At 36.8% G+C, this 13,498-nt stretch overlaps 1 pseudogene; it reads right to left on the bottom strand.

Moving 5' to 3' along the window:
* Positions 1 to 7,039, bottom strand: part of LOC149748800 (uncharacterized) — a 37,036-nt pseudogene extending 29,997 nt beyond the window's left edge.
* Between the last annotated feature and the right edge of the window lie 6,459 nt (positions 7,040 to 13,498).

Raw genomic sequence — 13,498 nt, 5'->3', positions numbered from 1 at the left:
TTATTCAACATAGTTTTGGAAGTTTTAGCTACAGCAATCAGAGAAGAAAAAGAAATAAAAGGAATCTAAATTAGAAAAGAAGAAGTAAAGCTGTCACTGTTTGCAGATGACATGATACTATACATAGAGAATCCTAAAGATGCTACCAGAAAACTAATAGAGCTAATCAATGAATTTGGTAAAGTAGCAGGATACAAAATTAATGCACAGAAATCTCTGGCATTCTTATACACTAATGATGAAAAAGCTGAACGTAAAATTAATAAAACACTCCCATTTACCACTGCAGCAGAAAGACTAAAATATCTAGGAATAAACCTACCTAAGGAGACAAAAGACCTGTATGCAGAAAATTATAAGACATTGATGAAAGAAATTAAAGATGATACAAATAGATGGAGAGATATACCATGTTCTTGGATTGGAAGAATCAACATAGTGAAAATGACTCTACTACCCAAAGCAATCTACAGATTCATTGCAATCCCTATCAAACTACCACTGGCATTTTTCACAGAACTAGAACAAAAAATTTCACAATTTGTATGGAAAGACAAAAGACCCCGAGTAGCCAAAGGAATCTTGAGAACGAAAAATGGAGATGGAGGAATCAGGCTCCCTGACTTCAGACTATACTACAAAGCTACAGTAATCAAGACAGTATGGTACTGGCACAAAAATCGAAAGATAGATCAATGGAACAGGGTAGAAAGCCCAGAGATAAACCCATGCACATATGGTCACCTTATCTTTGATAAACGAGGCAAGAATATACAGTGGAGAAAAGACAGCCTCTTCAATAAATGGTGCTGGGAAAACTGGACAGCTACATGTAAAATATGAAATTAGAATACTCCCTAACACCATACACAAAAATAAACTCCAAATTGATTAAAGACCTAAATGTAAGGCCAGACACTATAAAACTCTTAGAGAAAAACAGAGGCAGAACGCTCTATGACATAAATCACAGCAACATCCTTTTTGACCAACCTCCTAGAGAAATGGAAATAAAAACAAAAATAAACAAATGGGACCTAATGAAACTTAAAAGCCCTTGCACAGCAAAGGAAACCATAAACAAGACCAAAAGACAACCCTCAGAATGGGAGAAAATATTTGCAAATGAAGCAACTGACAAAGGATTAATCTCCAAAATTTACAAGCAGCTCAATAACAGAAAAACAAACAACCCAATCCAAAAATGGACAGAAGACCTAAATAGACATTTCTCCAAAGAAGATATACAGACTGCCAACAAACACATGAAAGAATGCTCAACATCATTAATCATTAGAGAAATGCAAATCAAAACTACAATGAGATATCATCTCACACCAGTCAGAATGGCCATCATCAGAAATCTAGAAACAATAAATGCTGGAGAGAGTGTGGAGAAAAGGGAACCCTCTTGCACTGTTGGTCGGAATGTAAATTGGTGCAGCCACTATGGAGAACAGTATGGAGGTTCCTTAAAAACTGCAAATATAAGTACCATACGACCCAGCAATCCCACTACTAGGCATACACCCTGAGAAAACCATAATTCAGAAAGAGTCATGTACAAAATGTTCATTGCAGCTCTCTTTACAATAGCCAGGACATGGAAGCAACCTAAGTGTCCATCAAGAGATGAATGGATAAAGAAGTTTTGGCACATATACACAATGGAATATTACTCAGCCATAAAAAGAAACGAAATTGAGTTATTTGTAGTGAGCTCGATGGATCTAGAATCTGTCATATGGAATGAAGTAAGTTGGAAAGAGAAAAAGAAATACCGTATGCTAACACATATATATGGAATCTAAGGGGAAAAAAAGGTCATGAAGAACCTAGGGGTAAGGTGGGAATAAAGCTGCAGACCTACTAGAGAATGGACTTGAGGATATGGGGAGGGGGATGGGTAAGCTGTGACGAAGTGAGAGAGTGGCATGGACATATATACACTACCAAACGTAAAATAGATAGCTAGTGGGAAGCAGCCACATAGCACATGGAGATCAGCTCGGTGCTTTGTGACCACCTATAGGTGTTGGATAGGGAGGGTGGGAGGGAGGGAGACACAAGAGGGAAGAGATATGGGAATATATGTATATGTATAACTGATTCACTTTGTTATGAAGCAGAAACTAACACACCATTGAAAATCAATTATACTCCAATATAGATGTTAAAAAAAATGAAATTAGAAAACTCCATAACACCATATACAAAAATGAACTCAAAATGGATTAAAGACTTTTAAATGTTAGGCTAAATACTATAAAACTCTTAGAGGAGAACATAGGCACAACACTATTTAGCATTAATCACAGCAAGATCTTTTTTGACCCATCTCCTAGAGTAAGGGAAATAAAAACAAAAATAAACAAATGAGATCTAATGAAGCGTAAAAGCTTCTGCACAGTAAAGGAAACCAGCAACAACAGAAAAAGACAACCCAGAGAGGGAGAAAATATTTGCAAATGATGTGACCGACAAGGGATTAGTCTCCAAAATATACAAACAGCTCATGCAGCTCTAGGTCAAAAAAAACAAGCAACCCAATTAGAAAATGGGCAGAAGATCTAAACAGATAGCTGTCCAAAGAAGACATACAGATGATCAAGGAGCATATGAAAAGACGCTCAACATCACTTATTATCAGAGAAATGCAAGTCGAAACTACACTGAGGTATCATCTCCCAGCAGTCGAATGGCCATCATCAAAAAGTTTACAAACAATAAATGCTGGAGTGGGTGTGGAGAAAAGGGAACCCTCCTACACTGTTTGTGGGAATGTAAATTGGTACAACTACTATGGAGAACAGTATGGAGGTTCCTTAAAAAACTTAAAATAGAACTACCATATGACCCAGCAATCTCACTCCTGGGCATATATCCAGAGAAAACCATAATCCAAAAGGATACAAGCACCCTAATATTCGTTGCAGCACATTTACAATTTCCAAGTCATGGAAGCAAGCTAAATTTCCATTGACAGAGGAATGGATAAAGATGATGTGGTACATATATACAATGGAATATTATTCAGCCATGAAAAAGAATGTATTAATGCCATTTGCAGCAACATGGATGGACCTAGAGATTCTCATACTAGGTGAAGTATGTCAGACAGAGAAAGAAAAATATATGGTATCACTTGTATGTGGAATCTAATTTAGAAAAAGATACAGCTGCATAGCACAGGGAGATCAGCTTGGTGGTTTGAGACCACCTAGAGGAGTGGGATAGGGAGGGTGGGAGGGAGAGGCAAGAGGGAGTGGATATGGGGATATACGTATATATATATCTGATTCACTTTGTTATTCAGCAGAAACTAATACAACATTGTAAAGTAATTATACTCCAATAAAGATGTTAAAAGAAAAAGATAAAAGTGAACTCATTTAAGAAACAAACTTATAGATATTGAAAACAAACTTATGGTTAACAAAGGGGAGACATGGCGCTGGTGGGATAAATCAGGAGCTTGGGATGAATACCTGCACACTGCTATATATGAGATGGATAACCAAATAAGACCTACTGTATAGCACAGGAAACTGTATTCAATACTCTTTGATAACCTATATTAGAAAAGAATCTAAAAAAGAATGATTATATTTATATGTATAGCTGAATCAGTTTGCTGTACAACTGAAACTAACACAACATTGTAAATCAACTATACTCCAATGAAATTAAAATATTAAAATAAAAATTTTTAGAAACCTGTCTGAAGATTTCAAAATAACCAGACAATATTGAACATTTTTCAGCATTTAATTCAGGAAAGAAAATTGGAAATTTCAAGCTCTTATGAGCTGAATACTCAGTTTAACTTCACAAATTCCTATTTGCTCTAAGAAAGTTCAATTTTATCTCCTCTTAGAGAATGTCCATGAAACATCCACCTGGCATTTCACTTTGAGTATCCTGGGAAAGGGAAGTATACTCTACACTTGTGGATTCATAAATCACTTGTGCTATGTGGAATAGAACAATTATACATAGCTGAAGTGTATAGACTGGTGTATATAAAACCAACAGAAACCACTTGGGCACGAACACATCCAGAATCTGAAAACCAAGTCACACTGAGATCATATACCTAAATTTAGTTTTCTAGAAGCTTACCAGGAACCAAAGTATATTGTTTTTAATGGTATCCCAGATAAAAATGGATGTCAAAGGTCATTGAGTCCAATCACTCTTCTGAAGCATGGAAGACAAGTCGAAACAGCAAATGGTTTGGATTCCAGGGTCTCAGTAATTAGCTACATTTCCATCAAGGAAACGGGAATAAGATTACCTGATTTCAAGCACTGGATTGCTGCCCTTCTCACCTTCTAATTTATTCTCTCTACAACCTTGGAGATCTTTTTAAAGTACAAATCTGGTCAAGTCACTCCTCTGCTAAAACTTTTCAATGTCTTTCTTTGCTCTTAGTGTTAAGTTGAAATCCCTTAACATGAATTACAGCTTCAGTTGGTCTGAATTCAGTCTATCTCTTCATCCTTATTTTAGTCCACTCCTCGTGTTGCTCTAATACTCTCATCATGTCCTTTTGACCTCAGCACTAGTCTATTGTAATAAACTGTTTATTTGTATACATCTACCATCTGGTAGTCTCCTCTATGAAGGCAAAGATCATATTTATGTTGTTTATTGCTGTAACATTGGTGACTATCATAGTGCTTGGAATATTGTAGGTACTCTACAAGTATTTGTTGAAAGAAGGGAAGGAGGGAGGAACACAGAAACAGTTGGAAGAAAAGTGTTATTTTTGAGGATAGACCAAACATAAAAATATTTTTATAAAGTATTATTAGAAATTATAAGATTTGGGACCAGTCAGAGAAAGTATCTTTTATAATCTACCCAGAAGGCAGTTCAATTTGTTCATCTATGTCTCCATTTGTGTTTTGGTGGGGGGGAGGTGGGGGGACAGATCATAACAGAACAAAATATTTCAATGCTCACAGTGTTTTAAATGATTCAATTCTTCAGACTTTATTGATCATTAAGGATAATTACAAACTCCCACCAATGTGAAAAAGATTATTAAAACTCAAAGACAACACCCAAATGCACAGACTCTGTGTTGCTTGTGGGGTTTCCTTTATTGGTCACATGTAGACAAAGCCAGCTATAGCAATGATATTTAAGCTCAGAGTATAACTCCTCACATGGTTGACCCATTCTTTACACATAATTTTTTTTAAATGGAGTTTCTATAAATCTACACTCACTTATACAAAGAGGAAACATATGTATTAGCTCCATGATGGGAAAAACCATAACCATGGTAGGAGTATGTAGGTGAGGTGGTTGATCTTCAGGAACTTTTCCTTACCCCATGGTCTAGAGAACAAAGTGCAGTGATCTAGAGCATTGATCTTGAGAAGCTTCCTAATTCCATTTAATATGGAAACTATTATCATATCATATGTATTATGCCCAGAATTGTGTTAGAAAAATAGGGAGAAATTTAAAAGAAGCAAAACCCTTATATAAATACCCTAAAAATGACATGTAGTTCTTAAGCAACTTTATCTTGATTTTATATTTGTAATTTCTTCCCCTTTCTCATGTGCTCCTCAGGAATCTGGAAATACTTGTCTTTTATCTAAGAAACCTTAACTTCCCTCTGTATATATGTGGTATCAAAAGCTTCAAAGTGTCACCATTTTGTTTGTTATTATAAATGAACATTTATTATCTATGTATTTAAAGTTTCTGCTTCTGGGGTTTTTTGTTAGCCTGGGATTAACATGGTAGTCATGCTAATAAAAATATCCATGGTCACCATTTCTACTTTACAGTTTTACAATGTGATTTCTAAGTCATTTAAATCATGGAACTAATGAAATCGCTTGTACACCAAAGCTTAGCATTAGGCCAAAGTCTACCAAGTAGGAGATATTCATACTATTTTCTTAGTATAGAGATATTTATCTTATCAGTACATTTATTCATTAATCTGATAAATATTAATAGAGTGCTTATTATGTGCTAAACATTTTTTGGGTAAGTTTTGTAGATATAACCATGAACCAAAAAGACTTGGTCTCTGCCCATATGGCACGTAATAGCTAACGCCTGGAGCTTGACATCTACCAGGCACAAAACAAGGATGACTTCAGCTGTCAAAATGTGTAGAGTTGTCAAATACAACCTTTAAGACAAATAGAGTTTGAAGTTTTACTCTGTATCTAGTATATATTTAACTTTAGAGAGTCCCTATTTATATTCATTATTTAGAAGAATAAAAAGAGACAATTATCTTTTCTATCTTATTCCTTTGATTTTTATAAACATTGAGAAACATTTTGAAAATGTTAGGATTTCTAGTGTGTTGCAGACCCTTAACATTTGCTCTCCTCTATTTTTTTTTTAAATTTTTGGCTGCATTGGGTCTTTGTTGCTGTGCGCGGGCTTTCTCTAGTTGTGGCGAGTGGGGGTTACTTTTCATTCAGGTGCACAGGCTTCTCTTGTTGCGCAGCATGCACTCTAGGCATGCGGGCTTCAGTAGTTGTGGCACGTGGGCTCAGTAGTTGTGGCACATGGGCTTAGTTGCTCCATGGCATGTGGGATCTTCCTGGATCAGGGCTCGAACGCATGTCCCTTGCACTGGCAGGTGGATTCTTAACCACTGTGCCACCAGGGAAAACCCTGCTTTCCTGTATTTTAAACAGGAATACCTAAGGAAGACAGAGACTGTGGGAAATGACAAACCTCCATTTACCTCTCAGTCAAGTCAGGTTTTCCATGTACTTTCTTAGGGTGCAAATTAAATTTTGTGACATAATTGCTATCTTTCAGACTGGATGGATCTACTCATATTATCTTAGATAATAACAGGATCAAGAAAAAAATAGAGTCTCACAAGTGACAGGCTACTAGTATAACGCAATGCCAAAGACAGGGGGAGAAGGCCAAAGAACACTTACTGGTAAGTGGTTGGGCTGACATTGATGCGTCGAGGGTGACTTCCCGATTCGAATTTGCTTGCCAGAGTGACATTATTTCCAAACAGGCAATATCGCGGCATTCTTACCCCAACAACTCCAGCCAGCACAGAGCCTGAGTGAATGCCTATTCTCATCTAAAAAAGAAAACGAAATATTTATGTTTTCATTTGGTATGCGATTATTTTAATAAGAGGTACTGCTGAACCATTAAACTCCTAGCTCCTCAAAGAAAGGGACTGGGGCCTTGGTCATTTTTGTGAGCCAAATATCTGGACTATTATATCAATAGTATCAATGAACAAGGATGGTGTGGAATAAATGAACAAATGGATTAATTATAAGAAAAAAAACGACATTTACTTTTCTATTGTAACACAATAAAACCAGTTGTGTTACAATTTAAATCAGGTTTTATTTGTACCTAGTATGCTCTAATAAATGGAAAATGTATTATTCTCCCTCCAGTTATTCTGACAGAAAACCCTATTTTTTCCTTCATAGCATTAAACACAATTGTAAATTAAATAATTATATTTCTGTTTATCTGTTAATTTAAAATATTTTTTCTCTCTGTTTATTTTAGATCACTTCTATTTCCAAATTTACTAATCTTTTCCTTTGTAATGCCATATCTTTAGCTAATCACATCCAGAGTATTTTTCTTCTTAGATATAGTGATTTTCCTTTCTCAAAGTTCAATTTGAACTTTTTTTTTAATCGTTCAGGTATCAAATTAACTTTTGAATATATGAAATACAATTAAAATAACTGTTTTAATATATTTTTTTACATCTTTATTGGCGTATAATTGCTTTACAATGGTGTGTTAGTTTCTGCTTTATAACAAAGTGAATCAGTTATACATATACATATGTTCCCATATCTCTACCCTCCCTCCCACCCTCCCTATCCCACCCCTCTAGGTGGTCACAAAGCACCGAGCTGATCTCCATGGGCTATGCGGCTGCTTCCCACTAGCTATCTATTTTATGTTTGGTAGTGGGTATATGTCCAGAACACTCTCTCACTTTGTCACAGCTTACCCTTCCCCCTCCCCATATCCTCAAGTCCATTCTCTAGTAGGTCTGCAGCTTTATTCCTGTCTTACCCCTAGGTTCTTCGTGACATTTTTTTCCCCTTAAATTCCATATATATGTGTTAGCATACGGTATTTCTCTTTCTCTTTCTGACTTACTTCACTCCGTATGACAGACTCTAGGTCCATCCACCTCATTACAAATAGCTCAATTTTCTTTCTTTTTATGGCTGAGTAATATTACATTGTGTATATGTGCCACATCTTCTTTATCCATTCATCCGATGATGGACACTTAGGTTGTTTCCATCTCCGGGCTATTGTAAATAGAGCTGCAATGAATATTTTGGGACATGACTCTTTCTGAATTATGGTTTTCTCAGAGTATATGCCCAGTAGTGGCATTGCTGGGTCATATAGTATTTCTATTTGTAGTGTTTTAAGGAACCTCCATACGGTTCTCCAAAGTGGCTGTACCAATTCACATTACCACCAGCAGTGCAAGAGTGTTCCCTTTTCTCCACACCCTCTCCAGCATTTATTGTTTCTAGATTTTTTGATGATGGTCATTCTGACTGGTGTGAGATGATATCTCACTGTGGTTTTCATTTGCGTTTCTCTAATGATTAATGATGTTGAGCATTCTTTCATGTGTTTGTGGGCAGTCTGTATATCTTCTTTGGAGAAATGTCTATTTAGGTCTTCTGTCCATTTTTGGATTGGGTTGTTTGTTTTTTTGTTATTGAGCTGCATGAGCTGCTTGTAAATTTTGGAAATTAATCCTTTGTCAGTTGCTTCATTTGCAAATATGTTCTCCCATTCTGATGGTTGTCATTTTGTCTTGTTTATGGTTTCCTTTGCTGTGCAAAACCTTTGAAGTTTCATTAGGTCCCATCAGTTTATTTTTATTTCCATTTCTCTAGGAGGTGGGTCAAAAAGCATCTTGCTGTGATTTATGTCATAGAGTGTTCTGCCTATGTTTTCCTCTAAGAGTTTGATGGTTTCTGGCCTTACATTTAGGTCTTTAATACATTTTGAGCTTATTTTTGTGTATGGGGTTAGGGAGTGATCTAATCTCATACTTTTACATGTACGTGTCCAGTTTTCCCAGCACCACTTATTGAAGAGGCTGTCCTTTCTCCACTGTACATTCCTGCCTCCTTTATCAAACATAAGGTGACCATATGTGCATGGGTTTATATCTGGGCTTTCTATCCTGTTCCATTGATCTATCTTTCTGTTTTTGTGCCAGTACCACACTGTCTTGATTACTGTAGCTTTGTAGTATAGTCTGAAGTCAGGGAGCCTGATTCCTCCAGCTCCGTTTTCCTTTCTCAAGATTGCTTTGGCTATTCGGGGTTTTTTGTGTTACCATACAAATTGTGAAATTTTTTGTTCTAGTTCTGTGAAAAATGCCAGTGGTAGTTTGATAGGGATTGCAATGAATCTGTAGATTGCTTTGGGTAGTAGAGTCATTTTCACTATGTTGATTCTTCCAATCCAAGAACATGGTATATCTCTCCATCTATTTGTATCATCTTTAATTTCTTTCATCAATGTCTTATAATTTTCTGCATACAGGTCTTTTGTCTCCTTAGGTAGGTTTATTCCTAGATATTTTAGTCTTTTTCTTGCAATGGTAAATGGGAGTGTTTTCTTGATTTCACTTTCAGATTTTTCATCATTAGTATATAGGAATGCCAGAGATTTCTGTGCATTAATTTTGTATCCTGCTACTTTACCAAATTCACTGATTAGCTCTAGTAGCTTTCTGGCAGCATCTTTAGGGTTCTCTACGTATAGTATCATGTCATCTGCAAACAGTGACAGCTTTACTTCTTTTCTGATTTGGATTCCTTTTATTTCCTTTTCTTCTCTGATTGAGGTGGCTAAAACTTCCAAAACTATGTTGAATAAGAGTGGTGAGAGTGGGCAACCTTGTCTTGTTCCTGATCTTAGTGGAAATGCTTTCAGTTTTTCACCATTGAGGATGATGTTGGCTGTGTGTTTGTCATATACGGCCTTTATTATGTTGAGGAAAGGTCCGTCTATGCCTAATTTCTGCAGGGTTTTTATCATAAATTGGTGTTGAATTTTGTCAAAAGCTTTCTCTGCATCTATTGAGATGATCATATGGTTTCTCTCCTTCAATTTGTCAATATGGTTTATCACACTGATAGAATTGCGTATATTGAAGAATCCTTGCATTCCTGGAATAAACCCCACTTGATCATGGTGTATGATCAGTTTAATGTGCTGTTGGATTCTGTTTGCTAGTATTTTGTTGAGCATTTTTGCATCTATGTTCATCAGTGATATTGGCCTGTAATTTTCTTTCTTTGTGACATCCTTGTCTGGTTTTGGTATCAAGGTGATGGTGGCCTCGTAGAAGGAATTTGGGAGTGTTCCTCCCTCTGCTATATTTTGCAAGAGTTTGAGAAGGATAGGTGTTAGCTCTTCTCTAAATGTTTGATAGAATTCGCCTGTGAAGCCATCTGGTCCTGGGCTTTTTTTGTTGGAAGATTTTTTCCTTTTTTCTTTTTTTTTTTTTTTTGCAGTACGCAGGCCTCTCACTGTTGTGGCCTCTCCCGTTGCGGAGCAAAGGCTCCGGACGCGCAGGCTCAGCGGCCATGGCTCACGGGCCCAGCCGCTCTGCGGCATGTGGGATCTTCCCAGACCGGGGCATGAACCCGTGTTCCCTGCATCGGCAGGCGGACTCTCAACCACTGCGCCACCAGGGAAGCCCTGTTGGAAGATTTTTAATCACAGTTTCAATTTCAGTGCTTGTGATTGGTCTGTTCGTATTTTCTATTTCTTCCTGATTGAGTCTTGGCAGGTTGTGCATTTCTAAGAATTTGTCCATTTCTTCCAGATTGTCCATTTTATTGGCATAGAGTTACTTGTAGTAATCTCTCATGATCTTTTGTATTTCTGCAGTGCCAGTTGTTACTTCTCCTTTTTCATTTCTAATTCTATTGATTTAAGTCTTCTCCCTTTTTTTCTTGATGAGTCTGGCTAATGGTTTATCTATTTTGTTTATCTTCTCAAAGAACCAGCTTTTAGTTTTATTGATCTTTGCTATTGTCTCCTTCATTTCTTTTTCAGTTATTTCTGATCTGACTTTTATGATTTCTTTTCTTCTGCTAACTTTGGGGTTTTTTTAATTCTTCTTTCTCTAATTGCTTGAGGTGCAACGTTAGGTTGTTTATTCGAGATGTTTCCTGCTTCTTAACTTGGGCTTGTATTGCTATAAACGTCCCTGTTAGAACTGCTTTTGCTGCATCTCATAGGTTTTGGGTCGTTTTGTCTCCATTGTCATTTGTTTCTAGGTATTTTTTATTTCCTCTTTGATTTCTTCAGTGATCACTTCGTTATTAAGTAGTGTATTCTTTAGCCTCCATGTGTTTGCATTTTTTACAGATCTTTTCCTGTAATTGATATCTAGTCTCATAGCGTTTTGGTCGGAAAATATACATGATACAATTGCAATTTTCTTAAATTTATGAAGGCTTGATTTGTGACCCAAGATATGATCTATCCTGGAGAATGTTCCATGAGCACTTGAAAAAAATGTGTATTCTGTTGTTTTTGGATGGAATGTACTATAAATATCAATTAAGTCCATCTTGTTTAATGTATCATTTAAAGCTTGTGTTTCCTTATTTATTTTCATTTTGGATGATCTGTCCATTGGTGAAAGTGGGGTGTTAAAGTCCCCTACTATGAATGTGTTACTGTCGATTTCCCCTTTTATAGCTGTTAGTATTTGCCTTATGTATTGAGGTGCTCCTATGTTGGGTGCATAAATGTTTACAATTGCTATATCTTCTTGGATCGATCCCTTGACCATTATGTAGTGTCCTTCTTTGTCTCTTCTAATAGTCTTTATTTTAAAGTCTATTTTGTTTGATATGAGAATTGCTACTCCAGCTTTCTTTTGGTGTCCATTTGCATGGAATATCTTTCTCCATTCTCTCGCTTTCAGTCTGTATGTGTCCCTAGGTCTGAAGTGGGTCTCTTGTAGACAGCATGTATATGGTTCTTGATTTTGTATCCATTCAGCCAGTCTGTGTCTTTTAGTGGGGGCATTTCATCCATTTACCTTTAAAGTAATTATCTATATGTATGTTCCTATTCCCATTTTCTAAATTGTTTTGGGTTTGTTTTTGTAGGTCTTTTCCTTCTCTTGTATTTCTTGCCTAGAGAAGGTCCTTTAGCATTTGTTGTAAAGCTTCTCTGATGGTGCTGAACTCTCTCAGCTTTTGCTTGTCTGTAAAGTTTTTAATTTCTCCATCAAATCTGAATGAGATACTTGCTGGGTAGAGTGATCTTGGTTGTAGGTTTTTCTCCTTCATCATTTTAAATATGTCCTGCCAGTCCCCTCTGGCTTGCAGAGTTTCTGCTGAAAGATCAGCTGTTAACCTTATGGGGATTCCCTTGTGTGTTATTTGTTGTTTTTCCCTTGCTGCTTTTAATATGTTTTCTTTGTATTTAATTTTTGACAGTTTGATCAATATGTATCTTGGCGTGTTTCTACTTGGATTTATCCTGTATGGGACTCTCTGTGCTTCCTGGACTTGATTAAATATTTCCTTTCCCATATTAGGGAAGTTTTCAACTATAATCCCTTCAAATATTTTCCCAGTCCCTTTCTTTTTCTGTTCTTCTTCTGGAACCGCTATAATTTGAATGTTGGTGCATTTAATGTTGTCCCAGAGGTCTCTGAGACTGTCCTCAGTTCTTTTCATTCTTTTTTCTTTATTCTGCTCTGCAGTAGTTATTTGCACTATTTTATCTTCCAGGTCATTTATCCGTTCTTCTGCCTCAGTTATTCTGCTATTGATTGCATCTAGAGTGTTTTTAATTTCATTTATTGTGTTGTTCATCATTGCTTATTTCATCTTTAGTTTTTCTAGGTCCTTGTTAAATGTTTCTTGGGCTTTCCTGTTGGTGCAGTGGTTGACAGTCCACCTGCCGATGCAGGGGATGTGGGTTTGTGTCCCGGTCCGGGAAGATCTCACATGCCGCAAAGCGGCTGGGCCCGTGAGCTATGGCCACTGAGCCTGCACGTCCAGAGCCTGTGCTCTGCAATGGGAGAGGCCAGAACAATGACAGGCCCATGTACCACACACACAAAAAAATAATAAAATAAAATAATAAAAAAGTTTCTTACATTTTGTCTATTCTATTTCCAAGATTTTGGATCATCTTTACTATCATTATTCTGATTTCTTTTTCAGGTAGACTGCCTATTTCCTCTTCATTTGTTAGGTCTGGTGGGTTTTTATCTTGCTCCTTCATCTGTTGTGTGTTTTTCTGTCTTCTCATTTTGCTTATCTTACTGTGTTTGGGGTCTCCTTTTTGCAGGCTGCAGGTTCGTAGTTCCTGTTGTTTTTGTTGTCTGTCCCCAGTGGCTAAAATTGGTTCAGTGTGTTGTGCAGGCTTCCTGGTGGAGGGGCTAGTGCCTGTGTTGTGGTGGATGAGGCTGGATCTTGTCTTTCTG

The sequence above is a fragment of the Delphinapterus leucas genome, chromosome 7 (genome assembly GCF_059928025.1).
Source record: "Delphinapterus leucas isolate spDelLeu-1000000601 "Yukka" chromosome 7, BTC_Dleu_Yukka2, whole genome shotgun sequence".
Taxonomy (NCBI): Eukaryota; Metazoa; Chordata; class Mammalia; order Artiodactyla; family Monodontidae; genus Delphinapterus; species Delphinapterus leucas.
This window is presented reverse-complemented; position numbering and strand designations above follow the sequence as displayed.